The following is a 7,693-nucleotide window of genomic DNA, read 5'->3' on the forward strand; positions in this document are numbered from 1 at the left end:
TTGGCTCTGATAAGGTATTTTGTTTCCCGACGCAATTGCTTCACTCTTTCCAATACGCCTGTGGTATTATTTTTAACTGCTTTTCTTCTCAAGGTGTTGCGCTTATTAATAGAATGAATAACTTCACCATCAATCCACGGTGGAGTGTTTGCGCTTTTCAGCTTTAACTTGGGAATACATTTGTCGACGGCTTCAATAAATCTTTGTTTCCAAGTAGACCAGCAAGTTTCAATGTCATTGTTCTGAAAAATGTCATCAAAAGACGTTGATTTAAGCAGTGTCCTCAGGGAATCAAAGTCTCCTTTCTTAAAGTTGTAAACAACTCTTAGACTTGATTTTATTTTCCAGTGGGAAATTTGCAAGTCAAATATCACGGAATAATGGTCTGATGGAATAGACAAGTCTTTGGAAACTTCTAAACTTGAAATAGAATCCTCCATATTAGTAATAACAAGATCCAAGATATTGTGAGCTCTAGTCGGCTCAGTGACTAGTTGAAATAAATTTTTGTCGCCAAGAAAGTCACAAAAATCAGCCAGATCTAATGCATTCGAGAATCCAGAGCCCTCGATCCAGTTAATGTTGGGCATGTACATGTTGAAGTCGCCAAGAATCAAAACATTAGAATCGTTTCCAAAACTGTCCATAAGATCTTGAAAGCTGTTTATCCAGTCAGCAGGGGAATCGGGAGGTCTGTAGATAAGTATCACAATTAATTTACGATCATTCTCAAGGCACAATTGAGCCGCTACATAGTCCAAAATCGAAATGGGGCCAACAGTATCAATGCGGGTAGCAGATAAAGAATTATTAATGCCAAGTAGCGTTCCACCTCCTTTTCTGTCACGACGATCGTTTCTGAAAATCTGATAGCCACTTGAGAGAATCTCTCCATCAGAAATATCAGAAGTTAACCAAGTTTCTGTAACTGCAATTAAGTCCAAGCGATTTCCGTAAACGAGCTCCTGAAAATCTTGTAGCTTACATCTCCGAGGAGAGTCTCTTGTTTCTCCTTTAAGCATAGATTTTAAACTCCGAGCGTTATGAAGAAAACACCGTAGAGTGACGTTTTTTCGAGGGATTCCAGGTCCAGGGTTCGGCTGGACGTCCATGCTGAGGGAAAGTTTTAGCAACACAGGATTATATGTAGCCGTTGAATTGGAGTAGTAAGCTACTCTCCTATGCAGGAACTTCGTCTGAGAGCCGGGCTGTTGTAGAAATCGTTCGGTGTAAATGCTCCAATGCCATCCAGAAATCAAGTAGCTCGCAAAAGTATAGCGCATAAATTTAGTAGACAAGTCATCAGTGGAAATTTGATTCGCTGGAGAGGGATTAACCCTGGTTAAAAACCAAAAGAACAGGAGCGTTTGGACAGCATGTCCGAGCGCCATGATGCGTGACTTCTTTTGATACCGTGAGATGGATAGAATGTTAAAACGAGAAGACCAGACCTGCTGGTGCTTGACAAGGGACAAAAGATGTGCGAGATTGCTGATTTTTCTGGCCCACAAGATGCTGGAGTAGAGCAACGTCAAGAGGAGAAGTTGGATAAGTACCCAGACCTCGCAAGGGTAAGTTGGGCATTTTGTCGCTAGTGATCACGTGTTATGAAAGCCGCCACACTGGAGAGCAAATATAATCGCACACTGGGACATGCAATGCTCTACTAACTGAGGTACGAATGTACATGTTTATATGAGACAATTCCTTAAATTGTCCTTATCAGTGCGAGCATCCATCTTTTGAAAAACTATTTTAATCGCAATGCATTGAAATCCGAACTGGTTCAGGTATGGAAATTAAAGAAATGTACAATAGCTGCTATTGCGGGTCACCCGCACTTCAAATCAACGTTTCTTTCCTTGATCAGTCCTTTCACGGGAACACATGAGTCCAACAAATTGACCTGCTTCTATTTGTCTGGCTTTGTAGCTCAGTTGCAGGAGGAGCATTGCACCAGCATCGTAAGGTCCTGGGTTCGTATCCCGTTGAAGCCACCTGAATTTTTTCTGGTGTCAAAATGAGAAATTTGCTTCAATTGTCCTGATAAGTGCGAGCATCACTTCGATCTTTCGAAAAACTATCCAATTACAATGCATTGAAGTGCAAGCTGATTCAGCTATGGAAATGAAAGAAATGTACAATGACCGTTATTACAGTTGACCTCAGGTTTAAGTGGTGTTAGTGTCAGAGTGCGTGAAACCGAGGCTCTCGGGTCAACATTCGATCACACATAAAGAAGATTATTATATTCCCCGTACGGCCCCGCGCCCGCTTTCATTGTAAAACTATTGGGAAAATTCCCGTATGTGGGCCGTACGCATTAGCGCGAGCAGGGCCGGAAAAAAGCTGTACGGCCCTTTCTAGGAACACATGCTGCTCCGTGCTATGCGATTTTAGAGGATTTTGTCGCTTGTAAACATTCAAGTTATTTACAGCCACAAAAGCAAATGCAAACAACATATTAGATAAATTGTCTGTCTAAGTTTTTGTTACTTACTTTGTCCAACCTTCAAATTCTGAGTGCTCATGAATAGTGTAAAGAGCCCATATGACAAAATGCTTATTGACTGAATTTAAGTCGGACCAGACAGGAAAATATTTGGCCCTCTGTCTTGGCGCACAGACCTCGCTGCACTCGGTCCGTTACGCCATGACTTCGGGCCAAACATTTTCCAGTCCGGCCCTTCCACTCAGTTAATAAGTACATAGCAAGACATTTAGCGCGCTAAATGCGGAAAAAAAACAAAATGAAGTTCATTCATGGAAGCTGCCATTTTGTAGCACATTTGGGGTTGTTACTTCAGTTAACACATTCATATGGTTTACAGTGCATTGTCATACTTTCCACGATATTTAAATTAGGCCAGGTAAACTTCAAATTACTCAAAAAAAGCCATGGAAACAGTCAAGAATTAAGGAATCACACAGTGGCTTCAATAAGAAAGCCCTGTTTTTGTCCCTTGTGAAACTAAGCTGAGGCGTGCGTTCGTCTGTAATGACAGCTATTGTGCCTGTTATGATTGGATCACCAGGAACAGTAACAAACACATTTCAATTGAAGCCAAGAAATAGGAATAGAGTGCTGCCGAGTTGAATTAACACAGAGAGCGTGTATCTTGGAAACTGTTGGTATCATACAGAAATGCTTAAAGGAAAGGAAAGGAAGGAAAGGAAGTAAAGGAAGTTTATATAGCGCTGGAGTACTAATTGGAGACATTGTAAACTGAAATCAACAAATTAACGCAAAACCAAATCAAGCGTTGGGATTTCAGGAGAGGGAAAACCAGAGCACCCAGAGAAAAACCTCTTGATGCAGAGTAGAGAACCAACAAACTCAATCCACATAGACGTTGAGTGTCGGAATCGAGCTCAGGCCACATTGTTGGGAGGCGAGTGCTCTCACTCCTGTACCATTAATTAGGATTTAGCTGGTATAGAGTCAAGGTGTGGAGGTAAGGTCAAAATATCTACTTGCAACAGCGTAGCAAAGAAATACTGGTAGAAGAACATTTTATCAGGGGCACCCAACGACAATCTTCGATGAAATATGTGTTCGGGAGAGTGAAAGTGTTGTAACAATTTCGGTTCAACGTTGCCAACCAGCTACAGATTTCTTTACTAAAACATCACCTAAAACTTTCGCAACCAGGGAAAAGTAATCCCTTTCGCTTTCGAAAGGGACATTTTTCCTTTTTTTGGCATTTAAAAAGATCATCTAGCAGTTTCTGATGAGCACACGATTCGCTGGGAAGTTCTTAGAGGCACGTTCAACTAGCAATTTATGAAATAAAGATATCATTCCCTAAAATTTTCGGACCATTCAATTTTCAGCTAAGATTTCCGAACAGATCAAATTATTGTAGGAGATAAAAGCATCTCTATAGACAGTCTTTACCGATTACAAGGAGCCTAGCAATGTCTTTCAAATGCTTTTGGCTTAATTCGCTCGTTGGGTTAGTAGTGGACCATTAATCAAGCGACTTTTAATGCGATGACTGAGTGTTTTGGACGCGAAATTGGTAACCTTCATGCCTGGGAACTTAATTTGATACATTTTAATATTAAATTTATGTATTTAAGACACAACTCTTGCACTTTAAATCGGTTTTTGGTATCCGATTATTGTATGCATGAATGAGCTAATTTAATGCATAGTATCTGTGCAAGCTTACCAGCCGGGCAGTCTTTGCACCTTGGTCTGGTGTCAGCGATATTAACAAAAGTACCATGCGGGCATGGGAGAAGCTTGAGGTCACTTTCATTATAAGATTTGGCAAATCCAGCCTGAAGAAACACCTTGCTCAGCATTTCTTTGAACGCATTAGCCATTTCTTCGACAACTTGAGAGGCCAATCCCATGTCTTTCAGCCTTCTTTGCACGTAAAAATAATCAGCTGAGATATCTATAAATTCAGAGTCATCTTTCTCTACACCCCTGAAATTTAAAACAGATGAGCAGTTCTTCTACTCTAATATGGTGATTAAAACAGGGCATCTAGGCTAGAAACAAGGTGCTTTCACAGTCAAGCAGTATACTGTCATATCCTCTTTATTACCGTAATTTATGAACAAAAAGGTCACAGCCTCCTGCAATCTCAGTGCAAAGCCCTTAGATAAAAAGTTACTACTGATTTCCAAGACTAGAAAAAACAGAATCTGAAACACTCTTCCAAATTATTCGGCCGTTTAGGTGCTGAAGTACTAAAGGTGCCCGTCCATCTTAGCGAGCTCTAAACTGTCTCCTCCTTCTGTTATTAGCTACAATCTATAAGTAAGGCGACATGACATTAGGCATGATAATGTTATCGATTAGATGATGAAAATTACGGGTAGAATCATATTTAAGACAACCTTTCGGTGTCCTCATGACACCATCACCAGGTCAAAATATAATTAGGTATTATATTTTGACTTGATGATGGTGTCATGAGGACGCCAAAACGTTGTCTTAAATAAGATTTTTCCCGACATGGCATTAGCGCCAATAATGCCAAATAAATAAGGTAAACTCTTAGTTCAACGCCGGGAGCCCATAGCAAGGAAAGCTTGGTTCCCATAATAGCCGCGGATAAGTATAAGCCACGGAATCTTCCGGTCCCAGAATAAGCTAGTTTTAGATGGATCTTAAATGAATTTTGGATTATAGACTCCCTTCTCAATCACAAGGGCTGTCATCAGTTAACTATGTAAGGCTTATGATTAATGTAAACTCTTGCTTTAGCGATTCTCAGCTTAAAAGGTCGATTTAATAAATGAATAATTACAGATTAGAGGGGAAAGAAGCAGATTGGTTCCGCCGTTATTATAAGCAGGCGAATGCAGAATGTTTCGGTAAATGGTAGAGATTCGGCTCATCTGCAAATCTCAATGTTCTAGTTTCCCATGAAAATGTTAACACCTTGATGATCTGTGGTGAGGAAAGAACTTCATGCCCTTTGGGACTGGATGTTAAACAGATTGACGATTAACACGTCCAAAACAGGTGCTGTATTATTTTTATTAAGACAAATGGGAGTTGCCTTAAATCTATTCAATGGCGGCGTTAATATTGATCTTAATGTAGGAACTACCAAACTGAATTTTTGGGGGTACTTATTGACCAAGACTTGCACTGGAATTCTCACATTAACTACATTTCACGGAAAGTTGTATGAACCACGAATATGAAATCAAGTGAAGTTATGATCCTCGCAGTTATGAACGCAATTTTTGCAATTGCCTAAAGATGCCTCAAAAATTCAGGATTTCAACCGGGTTTGAACCCGAGACCTCGCGATTCCGGTGCGACGCTCTAACCAACTGAGCTATGAAGCCACTGATGTTCGGGTCTGGTCATTTGTTGGTTCCAATGTTCCCGTAAGGAATGAATCAACGATGAAATGATATATGAAATGGATCATATATACGAACTGCGGATAAGAAATCAAGTAAAGCTATGATCATCGCAGTTATGAACGCAATTTTTGCAATTTTTGGAATTCATTCCTTACGGGAACATTGGAACCCACAAATGACCAGTTCCCAACGTCAGTGGCTTCATAGCTCAGTTGGTTAGAGTGTCGCATCGGTATCGCGAGGTCACAGGTTCAAACCCGGTTGAAGTCCTGAATTTTTCAGGCTTCTTTACGCAATTGCCAAAAATTGCGTTCATAACTGCGAACATCATAGTGTCACTTGATTTTATATCCGCAGTTCATATATATGATCCGTTTCATATATCATTTCATCATTGATTCATTCCCTACGGGAACATTGGAACCCCATGAAGTCCTGAATTTTTCAGGCTTCTTTACGCAATTGCAAAAATTGCGTTCATAACTGCGAGAGTCATAGCTTCATCTGATGTGTTCGCATTATTTACAAAATTTGTCCCTATCTTACCTTGAATATTTAAAATGTTTATAGTATAGTTTAATTTAATCACATCTGCCGTACTGCACGGCTACCGGACCAAATTTAATTGTTTACTACTGCCACAAAATATAGTACTAAGGATTACAACACAATCAGGCTGGCGAGATCATAGCAGACCCCTGTTTACTAGATTAGGTATATTGAATATATTCCAAATTACTAAATTAGAAATGGGTGAGCATGTTGTATACAAACATCAAAATAACTTGTTCCTGATATTTATGACTCCTATTTCACGAACATCGGAGAGACCCATCGATATTGTGCACGTTCAAGATCAAACCAAAATTTGTTTATACCTTGGCCAAGAACTAATATGGCAAATTCATTTGTATTGCTGTATGTGTGGAAATAAAGAGACCTATGAAAGCATTTTCAAACTATGATTTGTGAAGCATCTAAGAAGCAAATATCGGAGGTTGTATGCTCTCAGTCTCTGGCTCCTGACTGTGTACATTATAAGAGTGACGTAGTGTTGCAGCTTCTCTTTTGCGTCATATCTGTATACATATATACCTACAATTGTACTGAGGAGAAAGTTTTAAATTCCACATAACTACGTTCAATCTCTAGTGTAATAAGTAGTCGAGTAAGGCTCATAATTGGCTTGATGGCTGTGGTTCGTAAGGTAAAAAAGCAATTAATCTGTCCACTGAAACATTACTGTACGCTTTATATATAATCTTAAAAGTTTGGAGCCGATTGCTCAAAGCCTGGTTAGCGCTAACCATTGGTTAAGAGGTATCAAAACCAATAGGTTTTTAACACAGTCAGTAGTTAACAATGGTTAACGCTAACCATGCTTCGAGCAACCAGGGCCTGACTGATTGCATTGAAATCGTGACCTGGTATTGGGGATTTTTGTTGCTTAATCACGTGGAGATTTTAAATTAATGGCTTTAATTTGCTGTAAGTCACTTCAAACAAGACCCAGAATAAATTACAAGCGTGGAGGGACAATAGAACTGGATTATTTTCAAACATTTTGTCACAACAATATTGCAAGCCTCGTCATAATGTTCACTTCAAATGTTCCATCTCTGCAATAGAGATAGTTGTCATTAAATTTGTGTCGGTGTAAAGTTATATTGAAATCATAAAGTCTGGCTGCACACGTAAACTAACTTTTAAGGTACTCACAGGTGGACAACGCAGTCTTGCTTAAACTTGATTTCCCCAATTTTGCCGCCATGCAAAGTTCTAAACGAAACCACCATTAAAACAACGTGGAAAAGTTTTTTGGGGAGGTATAACCAGATATATTATGTTTAGTGTC

Source organism: Montipora capricornis, chromosome 13 (assembly GCF_036669925.1).
Source record: "Montipora capricornis isolate CH-2021 chromosome 13, ASM3666992v2, whole genome shotgun sequence".
Taxonomy (NCBI): Eukaryota; Metazoa; Cnidaria; class Anthozoa; order Scleractinia; family Acroporidae; genus Montipora; species Montipora capricornis.